This window comes from Psammomys obesus, unplaced genomic scaffold, assembly GCF_907164565.1.
Source record: "Psammomys obesus unplaced genomic scaffold, mPsaObe1.curated_primary_1811, whole genome shotgun sequence".
Classification (NCBI taxonomy): Eukaryota; Metazoa; Chordata; class Mammalia; order Rodentia; family Muridae; genus Psammomys; species Psammomys obesus.
Window position 1 is genome coordinate 14,197,925 of NW_026585698.1, and position 12,503 is coordinate 14,210,427.

Here is a 12,503-nt window from a genome sequence, read left to right on the forward strand (position 1 = left end):
CCTGGATCTTGACAGGCTGCGGGGTTTTCAGGACTCTAGTGCCAGTCACAGGGGTTACAGTAGCACCCATGTGGTGCTCTGTTCTCATGGCTGCTTGCTGCCTATTAGTGGTTCATGCACAGAAGTGTAAACTCATGCTCTAACAGGCTAGGGGGATGGAAGAGGAGGGAGGGCAGGGCATCTTCAGCCCTCAGCTAATGAGGGAGGCCTGGGGAAGCCCCACAGCTTCCATACTGAACCACAAGGAGAGTCCACTGGCAGACTAGTGGCTGAGAACATCCATATCCAGGAAAGCAAAAACCATTATATATTCCTCAGATGTCTGTCTGTAACAGCTCATAAAAAGCCACACGGTGTGTGTATGTGTGTGTGAGAGATACTCTTGACTGTCACAGTCAGTGCAGGGGCCCTGGTACCCAGTCCCTCTGCTCAAGGGCTGAGGACAGCCTAAGATCGACTACAGTGGCTAGGAAGGTATCTACCAGGTGCGGCAGTGCGAGGCGAGGGAGGGAAGTGCTCTGTTCTTGAGGCACATCCCAGACTTCGTACATGGAGTTCTCACCATGGCTTCCCACAGACATGCAATAGAAGATAGAGCTCAGAGACAGACTCGAGGGGCTACCCAGAACTGGGTGGCCCACACCACCCCGCAGCTTTGAGGAAAAGGTCCCTGTGGGTCTTCTCAGGGAATCCTCCACACCTGTACCAACCTCCACAGCTGGCTGCAGCAGCACTTCAGTCTAGATGGTAGGAGTTGCGCTGGGCCACCCTGAGATCTGGCTGTGACCAGATGTTCTTTTCCAGATCTGTGACACACCCCCTTCCCTCCCCTAGGCCCAGAATCAACCTGGCTTCACGCACATCTCCTCACTTTCTGTGCAAAGCACTAGATGACTCAGAGGTCACTTTCCTCCAGACCTGAGAATGACAGAGGGTCTATCCAACTTCTCAGAGATGCAGTCACAGCCAGGCATGGTTTTAGCCTTTAGTTCTAGTGCCAAGGATGCAGAGGCACACAGATTTCTGGGAGTTTGACACCTGCCTAGATAGCAACTTCCAAGCCAATCAGAGAACCCCTGTCTCAAAACCAACCCCCACCCCCAAATTTGCATTTGTTGTTCTGAATGTGCCTTGTGGTGTTGTGATTAGAATGAGGATGAGGATGACTTTCCTCTAGGAGCAGCCAGAGGCAGGGGAAGTGGCCCTGCTTTTGGTATTCATTACAGCCACCAAGCCAGTGGTCCTGGAGCGCAGACACAGGCATGCTGAGGGAAGAACAGACAAAGGGTCCTGGGGGCCTCATATACCACCTGGTGGTCCTCAAAGGCCCGCAGCTAGAGGTGGTCAGGTTCCAATGCCTATCTACTCTGGATATGGGCATGCTAACTCTCATATCAGGTATTCACGCTGGAAGTAGCTGGTTAGTGTCAACTCTGGTTAATCAGTAGAATGTTATCTTTCCAGTATGGCGCACACTGCACCCCAGGGCTAGAAGCTGCATCAACTGGCCCCAGGGCTTTGGGTGCGCTAGACAAGCACTGTCACACCACTGAGCTACATCCCTAGTCCTTTTCTGAGACAGCTAACACCATATACCCAGGCTGGTCTTGAACTCTTGATTCACCTAGATTAATTATCTAGGTGTGTACCACGCCAGGTCTCATTGGCCTCTTTAGTTTTCTATCTCATCTGCCTCTCCAACTTCCGTGTGTCCTTTGTACTGATACAAGCCACAAATTCCATGCACGTGAGCCTTTGCTTATGTCCTTCCACATCCTCTGCCCAGACCACCCTCCTAACATTTTCCCAGGAGAAACCAAATGGTTCCTCCTCTCAGAAGCTCCCTGGCTTGCTGCTCCGTGACATGGTGGAAGTAACTCAAAACCAGCTTTTCAGATGGCTTCAGAGGCTGACAGGGTGTCCCGGCCAGGTTTGGTCTGCTTTAGGTCCTAAGGGCCCTGACACAAACTTGGCAGAGCAGGTGGGGCATCCATCTTGAAAGCTTTCTGCTTTCCATTTTATTGGGTACAGGCTCTCTGTGCCAGGGAATCCCTAAATTTTCCTCTCTGATCCTGGAAATTTCCACGCTCAACTATACGGGGCAGGTGAGAAACAACTGGGTTCACTGCAAACAAAGCTCTTCTAAGCTCAAAGTACATGAATCCCACACGTGGGGGTCATGGGAATTGCATGAAGATAAACGGACTCTTCCCTAAAAGGCAGCCAGTGCCAGGGAGCAGTGTTATGGTTCTGACCGGTGTTCACAGCTCGCCTGGCCAGGTGGAGGCTAGCACACCATGAAAAAGGAGGTGCTGAGGAGGTGCTACCGGTAACAAACTGTGCTTGGCCACATGGAGGGTGGGCTGGGAAGAGACCTGGCAGACGTTAAGGGGCACAGGAGCTCTCATTCCCCAAGCTGAGGGTCGACGCTGTAGCACCCCAGATTACCTTCCCAGGCAAAGGTAGGACTAGAAGGACCCAAACCCCTCTGGGGGATATAAAAGGCCTGTCAGGCAGGTAAGGCAGATGACTGCAGTGGAATCACATTCAATACCAGGGAAAAGAAGAAAACATGAGCCGTAAGTTCTTAAAGTCACCCACTTCCCAGCAGGGAAGGTCTGTCAGCAAGGGGTCTCTTGTCTCAGCACTTGGGTCTAGTTTTCGCTGCATACTGTCCAACACATTTCCATCCCTACCTCCATCTCACTTCCTTTTATAACACTGCTGTACTGATTTCAGAGCGAATAAGGCAAGTCCCAGGAAAAGCAGAAAGGAACCGCAGATGCTCCCGACAAATATTCCAAATGAGCCCTTAGAGGCTCCAAGTCCAGCAATTGCAGCTACACTGGCCTTCTCCTGGAGGCAGTCATGCCGTAAGACACACTCCCTGGGCAGGGTTCACTCACATGTTCCACAAGAATCTTGAGTCTACTGGGTACCATCTCCTCTTTTTCCTGTAACAGGCCCCTTCTCTTCCATAGGCATACAGCCAGCAGGTGAACTCCTAGCAGGAGCCCTTGTGAATACTTCTTTGCCCTCTCAGCATGGAGCTGTGTGCAGATGGAGACAAGCCTGGGTAGGTGTGTGTGGGGGTGATCCTGTGGCCACCATACTGGCCTTCAGAGACAACAGGGCAGAAATAAACCCAACTATGCCTTCTGCCTAAGCTGAGCAGAGCCTGGCTTCTGCGTTTACAGCTCCAGGATGGACCGGGCAGGGCCCTCTCTAAAGAGGGCAAGCTGGAAATCATCTCTCAGTCACTGCTCCACCAAACCCACTCCCAGAGAAGGAATCAGAGGGCCTCTCAGGATGAAGAGGGTAGACAGCTGTTCCTTCACCACAGTACACAAGAGAGAAGGTATGGGGCTAAGCAGAGGCCACACAGCGCCCAGGCCAAAGCCCAAAAGAGAAAGGCATGGATCTCTGGAAGGTGTTAGGGAGAAGCCAGAGTGTGAGCTGAGCTAGGGGTAGTGGCTAGTAGGAAAAGAGGCCTGGCAGAGAGCAGATGGAAGGAGCCTGCAGAAGAGCTGATGTGCAGTTCTGAGGGACAGGCCAGAGGAGGAACACGCATCTGAGAGCTCCAAGTGTGTCAGAGCATCAGGGACCCTAAAAGGATCCCCTCAGTAGGACTGCGCTTTCACACCCCTGCAGGCAGGCACACCTTCTCTACGGCGCAAAGTACCCCAGGAACGTGCCTAGAAGGGCACCTTTGGGAAAGCCAGAAAGGAAAGAAGTTGGGGGAGGGAAATGGCTCAGCCAGAGTGGGTATTTGAGTTTCATTTCTCTTGCCATACTGGTAGAGATACTCCAAGATATTTCAGCCCAGTTCTTTTTTTCCCAGAGAGGGCAGCTGAGTTCAGATGACCTGTCCAAGCAGCTAAGTCTTTAATCAGCATCATCACTTGATTCACTTGATTCCTGTGTTTCGGTGTCACTAAGACTGGGCCCCAGGCCATCAGTGTGGCTGGGGATCATGCTTGCTCGGAGCACTGTGCTGTAGGTAGTACGGCCTACCCAGTGGCCCCAGAGTACTTCCAAACACCACACTGTGCTCAAGTTTCTCCTGCATGCCAAGTACTTCATTGCAAGCATCTCAGCCCATCTCCGCTCCTCAGAGTGGTTCTGGGCTCCTTGATGACAGATGAAGTCACTGAAACACACACTAACAACTGAATAATTTATGGAGTCTCAGACTGTGGGCTGAAGGTTGGATACAAGCTTCCAAACCCTTCCCACAGCCTGATGTGTCCTTTCACTGCTGTGGAGGCAATGGGGCCTCCTTCAGGAGCAATACCTTACAGGAGGGTGAGTCTTGGGGTACATGGGGGTGGGACATGGTCACTGCTTTAAGCGTTTTTGAAGCCTTTCTCAGGACAGCAGAGAAAGTGGAGGTGGTAGGTAAGCCTGCGGTAGCACTCACGAGTGCTTATCTACTCACAGTGGACTGGAGAGCAGTGTGGGAGGACAGGCCTGGCCAGGAGCTGGTGAGGCTCTGCTCTCCACTAGCATCAGTCTTGGTGAGCAGTACACCATGGAGGAAGCACAAAGCAGTGGCTCCTGTAGGCACGGAGCACTCTCCTGGCTAAGGCTGTGCCTGTGCTCCCATCTCAGGACGTCCTGCATTCTGTGATTAGGGGGAGCATATTCCCGACGGCATCCAGGCTCCTCTTTCCCCACATTCTGACTCAGCAGCCTATGGGCCTTGGTGTAGGCAGAAGAGCTCTTCTCCACACACCGCTGGACCTGGGGGCTGCTGAACACAGCCTTTACTCAGCCCAGAGCCAACTAGAGCAGCAAGCAGAGGCCATGAATTCACATTTAGATCTGGTTCTCCCAGCACACTGCAGTAACAGTGTAGCCGCTGGCCATTCTGAGACTCCTGCCTCTCAGTCACAGATCCTTCTAGAACTCCTTCTCTACGGCGCAAAGTACCCCAGGAACGTGCCTAGAAGGGCACCCTTAGGAAAGCCAGAAAGGAAAGAAGTTGGGGGAGGGAAATGGCTCAGCCAGAGTGGGCATTTGAGTTTCATTTCTCTTGCCATACTGGCAGGGATAACTCCAAGATATTTCAACCCAGTTCTTTTTTTTTTTTTTCCCCCAGAGAGGGCAGCTGAGTTCAGATGACCTGCTCAAGGATGTCCAGTGACAGTGGGACCAGGAAGCAGGGGTCTATCTCCCTCACCTCAAAGCTTCTCCTCATGCCCTCACTTTAACACTCCCAAAGGAAGGAGCTGGCAGGGGTTTGAGCCACATGCTTCTCAAACCCAGTAATCTTAGCACAGAGAAGGCCTGGCCCGGGAGGCCTGCTCAGAGGGTGACTGGCAGCTGGCTGGTGTCCCTCCACTGGCAGCATAGGTGCCTTACAGAGTTTAAGTGCTACAGGCCTACCTTCAGCCTCGGTTCTTCCAGGGCTTAGCTGCTTTCTCCAGCTGTCCCTTGCTGCCACACACAGGACTGAGATGTGATACTTGTTCTGATTTGCAATTCTCAGGGTCACGCCCAGTAGGGCACCAGGCCAGACAAGAGGGCAGGAGGGAGGATCTCATCTTGGGGCACCTAGAAAGGTTGTAAAGGAGCCACCTGGCACCACACAGAGGCACTGATGAGGAAAAGATAGCAGATTGTGACAGCTCTGAGGACACCCAGGACACTTGGCCTCAGGGAACAGGTGGGCTGCTAGGCAGATGGCAGTAAAATTTCCCCTCTCCACTTCATCTAGGCTCCCAGTTCAAGGGTTCTGAGTCTGTCTGGAGTCTCAATGAGATCTGCCTAACCAGTGGAGGCACTGCCCACCCAGACTGCCTCTAGCTTTTGACCTCAGTCCAAGGGCCTCAGCCTTGGACACAATAGTTGCCCTGGCTGAATCTGAGTTGTTATAGGTGGGAGAACAAACAGGCGATAGGGCTGTACCTGCCTTGCTCTTGATGAGCTCATCATCTATGAGGTAAAAGTCTTGGGAAAAAGAGAGCACACCAGCACGATAGTCCAGGAAACAAGGATGGTACACACTATCTATCACCTATGGAGCCTACCTGCAAACTGAGGAGAAAACGAATGTTCTGTGCCAAAAATCATAAAACATTGACTCCAACTCTCTTAAAGAACGGGTGCGGGGCTATGTTCCAGGCACCCAGGTACAAGCACAAAAGAGAGGCTGGTGTGTGAAATAAGAGGCCAAGAGAGCAGAGACTTTGAAGGGTGTCTGGGCAAAGGAAGCAGAAGACAGAGGCGGAGCAGACAGAAATGAGAAATGGGCAGCTGAGACGGGAGCAGGCAGTATAACAACTCCCTTGGAGCATCCTAAGCCCAAGGAAGTATTTCCCACGTCATCAAAAACACGAATGCCCATCCCATAATAGATGGGCTACAGGTTGACACCCGAGCTAGAACTTTCAGGGTCATTATGAAGAATGCTGGATTGGAAAAGGTAACAAGCAGGAGGCAGCAGCCTGGATGCCTGGAGTGGGGCCTGGCACCTTAGCTGATATAGCTGGGGGATGGCCCATGGAACAATGGGTGAGCAAAGCTTTTAGAATAGCATACCCTAACAACCCTGTTCACAGACAACAGCACCGCCTGCGAATCCCTAAAAGACAGAGAAGCCATTCCTCTCCCTGGTGAGGTGTTTCTATGGCCCTTCTGGGCACAATGGTACACAGGTGAGAGTAAGAATTCTATCCCAAGAGCAGAAGAGACAGAGTGTAGGAGCAGAGCTGCTAAGCAATGGAGGAATGGTGCCTCAGCAGGGTAGAGCTCAGCTCAGCAACCCCACCCCCACCTCAGGAAAGCACGAAAACCTGTGCAGACTCCAACACAGTCTCAAAATTAACAGCTAGATTTGAAGAAGCCAGGGATAGTCCCATGCAAGAAATATGCACAGTTGGGGGGAGGCAGCACCCTTCAGTCTTGGGGTGATACCTGTCGCTCACTAACACACACAAGCCACTCACACAAGACTACCAAGAGAGGTGTGAGGGCTGGTTAGAGAGATGCTCTCAATAGCACTGAGCTCCTGCGGCTGACTCCAGCTCTCAGGCGGCTGCCCAGCTTCTCCCACCTCAGATTTCACTTCTCTCGCTCTGAAGAGGCTAGCTCCTTTGTGAGCCAGCAAGCAGCAGGAAGCTGGGGCTACATACAGCGCAACTCTCCTAACAGCTCTTTGCGTATTACACCCCATTTGTCCCCAGGAAGGAGAGCATCAAGGATGCTGCCGGTCAGCTGGGTAGCACCCATGGCCTCTGGTACTCCTGCTCAGGAGTCTTGGTGTTTGAATCTGGGTCTGCTTTCTGGGTAAGGTAGCTATTCATCTTTGCGATGCTCTGAGAGAGGGACCCTGCAGCACTTCTGCTCCATGCCTAAGATGGAGGGGAAGCTGGGAGCCCTTCCCTCCCAAACACCACTGTAGACCGAAGTTTCTGCAGTGAGCACCTCAGAACCATATGGAAGGCAATCTGTGGTCGCAGGACTGTGTAGAGGCCATCGGGGACACCCTTGCTCTCCATTACCAGGTCCTGGATGTCCAGGCAGGGCTACTGAGGGCAAGGGATTCCCCATGCCATTACAGGTAATGAGTCCTCAACCGACTCGGGCAGGGGCTGGGGAAGCCTGCAATTTGCCTGCAGCTGGCGCCTGCCGTTTCCAGCCTTTTCTGCCAAATGAGACATATCATGCACTAGGTCCCCTCCCCTCCCCCTCCTGGGAAAAGCAGAACCGACAAACAACTGAGCCTGGGGAGAGCCTGGCGGCCAGCCCTGCCCCCATGTGCGCGCGGAACTAGCAGGGCCCCATGCCCAGCCATGCGACCCCTACCCCAACCCTACCCCTCCTCCTACTCTTGAGTGCTGAGGAGCTAGGACCCCGGGCCCGGGTTTCAGAGCTGGCCCGCACTAGCAAAACGCTGGCACCATCTTCCCGCCCCCGCACAGCAGCTATTTATAGCTAGGGAAGCACCGCGCCCGGGCGCCGCTGCCCATCCCGCCCGGCGGCCCGCTCACCATCCCCGAGAGCGGCACCGCGCAGCTTTTCGTCAGCGCCTTCTGCCGCGAAGTTGTTGCATCTAGTGGCTTTCGTTTTCGCAGGCGCACACCCACGCCTGGGCTCCGGCCCCGGGCTTGGTCGGGCTGGGCTGTCCTGGGTTTGCTGGGCGGGCGCAGTACAGACTCCACCAGCGCCAGCCGCCCCCGCGTGCCACTACCTAGGCCAGTCTGGCCTCCCACCTGCCGTTCGATAGAACACCAGCCCAGTCCGGGCACCAGGAGCGCCGCACCCACCGGTCGGCGACTTCCTCTGTAGAGGCGCTTGGGGAAACCATGGCCCTCGGGCTTCCTGCTGCGCCTGGGGCTGGGGCAACTGCCCGAGCCCACCCGGGGGGGAACTGAGCGCAGAAAGGCAGAAAGTCAGGCAGACAGAGGTGAGGTGGTCGTGCAGCCCTGGTCCCAATCCCCGCCCTCAGCCACGGGCAAGTTCCTACCCGCCGGCTTCCCGGTGGCATCTGTGCAGGAGAGCTAGTGCGGGCGCCAGGCCATGGCCGTGGAGGCTTGCTCCGCTCCTTACTCGTGGCGGGCCGGGGCGGGGCAGGCAAGACCTGGACGGTCCCGGCAGTCGCTTGCCAGCACAACTGACTTTTGCCGGCCAATCCTGGCGGGGTCCCTGGCCTAGCCAACAGGGCTCGGTGACGATGGGCTGCCCAGAGCATGAGGGGTGTCTAGTGCACAGCCCTAGGCACAGGAAGCTGTGGGATGGGGAGGTGAGGAGTTGGGGAGGCAGGATGGCAATGGACAATGGCAGCATGGGAGGGCAATCTCCCACCTGCGGTGGCCTCCAATGTGCACAGCACCCATCCCCGTTTTGTGCCACATAGTGCCTTGTGGTAGGTAGAAGTGTAAGTTGTAGGAACACTAGAGCTGTCATTTGGGAGTAGAATGAAGATGTCTGGAGTAACATTCTAAAGAAGGCAGCACAACAAAGAAGTGAGCTCTCCAGAGGGAAGCCATCTATTTTCCTACAGGGACTAAAGGTGTGGGGCCAGGTAAATGAAGCCCCCCCCCCATTTCAAGAAGAGGTACCCACTCCTGTGAGCAGCTTTGCAGAGTCCAGGGCAAGGTAGTGAGCCTGCTCTGCAGAGGAAGAGCTCGGGAAACAGTGCTCTACGGCGCAGAATGGCCGTGGAGCACCCATAGCACTGAGGCGCAGGGCATCCACAGCCTGGTGAGGCAGGCTGTACAGGAGCTACCCAATACTGTAGGGAAAGCACAGAAGACACTGTTTCTGCACATCTCCCCTCACACCAGGGATGTTTGAGTCCACTCCCTTTCCACACTCAAAAAGGCTTCATCCACCTGCTCTGCCGTGACACGACACTAATTCCTTGAGCTGGCTAGTTTCTATCTGCCCGCTAGCTTCTGCTCACAGGTGTCCCTAGGATTACCAGGTAACTTTAATCCAAACTAGCCTGGGTCCAACCCTCCCTCTGCTCAACCTAGAAAATAATCCAGTTTTCTGCCTTTGGAAGATGACTTTCTGCTTAGGAAAGGGCTTGTTGCTAGGGACACAGAAGAAGCAGGGCTGGGCTCCTAGAGGACATTCACTTGCAGGTACACACACACGAGCACAAGCCTTCTTCAGTCTCCAAGGACAGGGGCTTCACATGCATGCCCCCACGACAGGATCTCAAGAACCTCTTAATGGGGTTGTCTCCCACTCACTGCACCCTCACAGCATCCACACTGCTGCTGTTCTTTGACAGATAACACAAGTGGGAAAAGGTTCAGGGAGGCTGGGCACTGGTGCAGTTACTCTGCTGTTAAGACTAGGGACCCATCACACAGACCTGGCCAGCCCCAGGCTGGTTCATTCCTTGCAGTTATCCCCAACTGCTGGAGCAGACATTGTGACCAGGTGCCAAAATGTCACTTGTATTCCGTGTAACTCATGACCTCCCTCCATACCTTTTCTCCTTCCTGGCAGATCAAGTCAGACAAAAGGAAGCTGAGAACGTGTGCTCATCACCCCCACCCAGGCCAGGAAGAGGCTGTGTTATCAGTGTTGCACACAGTTGTCTGGAAGGAAGACTCCAGGAGGCTTCCAAGCCCACCAGCAATACCTACTCTCCAGAGAATGTCTGCCCTGCCACAGACAGCCCTCACACACTGTGGGGAAAAGGTTCACTGGCATCATGTCACCAGTCAGCACAAATGAACTCGCCATGGATCCTGGGGAAGGGTGCTGAGTGGCCTGAAGGCCCAGTACCTGACTCACAGCAACAGGGAAGCCTACAGCACATAAGAACTTTTGAGGGTAGGGGGTATGGGTTGCTAAGTCCTGAACAAGCAAAAATTCAAGAGGGGCATCCCTGGAAGAATATCCATTCCCAGATGGGCTCTGGAGGAATTGGCATGCCCATCTAACCTTATTTTTCAGGGTAGCATCCCATGTAGTCCAGGTTGGCCTCAAACTTCATGGTGACTTTCCTGCTTCAGCCTCTGACTGAAGATTACAGAAGTGAGCCACTACCTATTGCCTTGGCCTCTTAAACCCTGTTTCTACACCACATGATGTCCTGCGCTCCAAGCCCTGGCTTATGCCAACTAACAGTCTCCAGAGGCATCCTCACCTCTTGCTGCCCAGTGATAACAAAGCCCAGTGAGATATTCCTCATAGGGTGACAATCACCCTTCTTGTCCCCCTCACCAGAGGAATGTTTTTGAGTGCATGCTGGAGTGGCAAGTGACAACACCATGACAAAAGTTAGTAGGTCTATATCTACATTACATGCTTGAGAATTCTGCAGGCTTTGAAGAACTTTGGGCTTCGTGGTACTTGTTAATAGCCTAAACAGTTGAGACCAGTGGGTCCTAGTTGCTCATAAAGCTCCTGGATGTTGAAAGGTGTGGACCTCTACCAGTACTCTGGAGAGAGAGCCACTCCCCTACCTCAGGGAATCCTGAAGGCCTGAGGTTGGGGGACTGTACCAGCCAATGAGGCTCTGGTGAATAGGCCATCTTGATCACTCTCTCTGCAGGAGCCCTCTTGAGCAGCTAAAGGTTTCCTTGGGAATGGAGACATAGCCTTTGGCATACCTAGTCAATGGCATATGAAGACACTCATATGGCTCAAGTTGGGGTGAGTCTCTGGTCTTGAGAAGCTATGCTCTGAATGACAAAGTTGGGCTGTACCTGAGCTACCCAGGGGACCACGTGTCCCCAGTGGTATCTTATAGCTGTTCCTTTTAAAGATCTGACTCCTTACAGACCTTCAAGTGTTTCTTGGTTCCTTTCTTGCAGGCTTTTCCTTTAGTCCCAAGGTAGAACCCCGGTTTTCCTTCTGGGGTGGATTGAATGCTATGACAAGAATGCTCCTTAAAGAGTCCTAATTTCCAACCTTGCCACCACTCGCCTGCCTCGGAACTGTAGGACAGTGGCTCTGTGTAACACTTGGTCTGGCAACTTTCCTACTATGTATATGACAGCCAGTTTTCTTCTTTAAGGTTGACACAAAGTTAAACAGGCAGGTCTCCCTTTTCTCTAGGTTCTGCAAAAGCCATGTAGTTTACTTGATTCTCCTGAGCTAGAACTTTGGTCCCAAGATGCTGATCCTCCTGCACTATACAACTGTGCAGTGTCTAGTGTGCACTGTACCCAATGATGCTGAGGGAAGACAGAGGTGAGAAAGCATGAAAAAACTGGCTCAAGGAATATCTCCAGGCTGTTATGCCAGGGCTCTGCACAAAGATTCCTGTCCCTAGGACTGGACCTATGTGCATTTCAGCAGACAGCTGTGCTGTGCAACTCCAATCCGCTGAGTCCTGGTGTATGTGTGCACCATCTATGCACAGGACAACTGTTCCCAACAGCACTTAAGAACAGTCTCCTTCCTCAGAACAGAAAAGGTAGGATCTCAGCCAGTCCCCGGGGCTCTTGTGAACCCTGGAATGGGTATGTAATGGGGCATATCAGCTTAGCTTAACTGGCACCTTCAGCCCAGCTGCACAGTACACCACAGAAAGAATGATGAGGATGGAGTGGAGACATGACTGCTGTGGAGAAGTGGCAGGGTGATCTTCTAGGTGGGGTAGCACTGGAGATTTCTCCATATAGGGGACCAACAAAAGAAGGAGAGACAGCTCACAGCAAGACAGTGAAGATGGGTGCTATCTGGGAGGACAGGTGTATTTACTATGGCAGGCTTATGTGTGACAGAAAGGGAAGGGTTGCCAGAGGTCAGAGGAATAAATCAGGCCAGGGAGGCCAGCAGCCTCTTAGGCATCCTGGATGAGCTGTGAGGCACCAATCTCAACCATGAGCTCCCTGCCTAGGACCTGTATTTGGCCCACTACTGAGGGCAGATCTGGCCTGACAGCAATGGTGGCATCCGGGCCTTACCTAGTGCTGCCTCTATGAGAGATCCTCACTTCCACACTTCTCAACAGGGTGTGGACTGCTGGGAGTCCCTGAGTACTTCATTAGAATACAAGGCACTTACAACAGGCTCTGCTATGGCCCCAC

The 12,503-nt window shown here is 53.3% G+C and overlaps 1 protein-coding gene across 2 annotated transcripts in view; it reads right to left on the reverse strand.

Moving 5' to 3' along the window:
* Cabin1 (calcineurin binding protein 1) overlaps nt 1–12,503 on the reverse strand; it is a 128,788-nt gene that overhangs the window by 11,235 nt on the left and 105,050 nt on the right. The window lies entirely within an intron of this gene.